The sequence below is a fragment of the Sinocyclocheilus rhinocerous genome, unplaced genomic scaffold (genome assembly GCF_001515625.1).
Source record: "Sinocyclocheilus rhinocerous isolate Xijiao unplaced genomic scaffold, SAMN03320098_v1.1 scaffold105, whole genome shotgun sequence".
NCBI classification, from domain to species: Eukaryota; Metazoa; Chordata; class Actinopteri; order Cypriniformes; family Cyprinidae; genus Sinocyclocheilus; species Sinocyclocheilus rhinocerous.
Window position 1 is genome coordinate 38,743 of NW_015631061.1, and position 1,879 is coordinate 40,621.

Here is a 1,879-nt window from a genome sequence, read left to right on the forward strand (position 1 = left end):
AATTGATTATTACGTTTTAAATATGGTTATTTTTCTTACAAAAACGCATTGATTCGCTACAGGAGGACTTTGTTCACCCCCCGCAGCTGTGTGAGACACTTTGTATTAAGGATGGGCACTTTTTATTTAACTTATTTTGGGCTGATGCACTGCAACACCCACTGAGTGCCATTAAACAGCTTGAAAGATCAAAGACAATTTTTAATATAACTCAATATTCCGTGGTCGTGGCTTAATTTTCTACCTATTAGATTGTGTTTTATTAACGTCTACACCTACCCCAACCCTAAACCTACCCCTTACAATAATGAAAAAAAAAAATAAGGTAATTGTTGTTCAGTGTCACAAATTACGCCGTAGCGCCATAGGTATCCCTTCTAGCTTTAACGTCACCAAACTGAAATAAAGTCGGCAGCAACTTTCGGTTCACCCGGATTTAGGCTGCATCCGAAAGCTCTAATGCTGCCTTCAGAGGCAGCATTCCAAGGTTTGATATCCCACAATCCTGTGCGTTCCATTCCTTGACGGTTGAGCTAAAAAAAAAAATAAAGATGGCACCTGAAAGTTGCGTTTGGTGGTCAGTTTGTGTGTAAATGTATATTTCTGACTAACTTCAGAGAGAAATCAGTATTATAGTAATTAAATATTCGTTTAGTTACCACAAAAACTCGGTTCTATTTTGTTGTAGATCATTAAACCGTTATGCTGCCTCAGAAGCCTGTCCGAAGTCAGTTTCATGAGGTGCCTTCGTGCAAAAACGCTGCCTGCAAAGTCATTGCCTCATAGGGCAGCAAGTCAGCTGCCCAAGTTTTTGGATGCAGCCTAATGAATCAGTTGAGCAGCTTCCAGTAGCTGCGACTTTTAAAAAATGTTTTGCGATGAGCTATTTTAGCTATATTTAAATAAAACTAGCGATTTTTGGGAGATTTTTTTTTTACTTGACCACACCCTGCCGCAGGCCCGTGACCTCTCACGTTTGCTCTCAATCATGCCAATGAGTCTGCGGAGTGAACACACCAGTACACCACGCCTGCCATGACGCACACCACAATTTCATTATAAGCATCAATCAAGATGGCGGAGAAAAAAAAATGAACATTTTAACCACGGACACAAAAGTTATACCACAATTCATGCACTGTCATATCAACCAGATAATGAGAGAGAGACACAGTGCATCATCGTGTCATGTGTGCTGGGATGCAGTATTTTGCACTTACTTTGTAGTAATAGTGTGTTGACTGAAAGAAGTTTGTATGAATAAAGTTTTTGGAGAATCATAATATCTCCTATCTGTTGTATTTGAGCAGGACAGGGATGCACTTTGGTGACACAAAACTAATTCCCAACATTATGTGTCTTTTGTGCCTTTCAATCATGTTTGATGTGCTTGCAAGATCACAAGCATTTCCTAATTTCACTTCAAAATTTTTTGTTATACTTAATCTTTTGTTATATCTTTTTATACTGTCATCATTTGTAAAGTGTGTGTATATATATATATACACACACACACACACACACTTTCCTTTACCAAATTTACCTGCATTTACTTTGTTTTCATATTTGGTGACTTCTTGTGAAAAATTGACACTTTTGAGGGTGGTTCTAGAGATTTTCTGAGGGAGGGGTTTGGCAAAACCAGCTTCACAAAACCCGATTCGTTCACGAGGTGGATTGAATCCAAGCACAGTTCCCTCATTTCGAGTCAGCATCATATTAAACCGAAACACTCCCGAATATCAGAACGTTTACAAAATGCATTGCAAAAGACTTATAACAGTTTGAGCAATTAACGTTTAAGGAGACTTGAGAAACGGCAAAAAAAAAAAAAAAAAAAGTTACACAGTACTCGCCTGCAAAACAAAACACTAAAAGC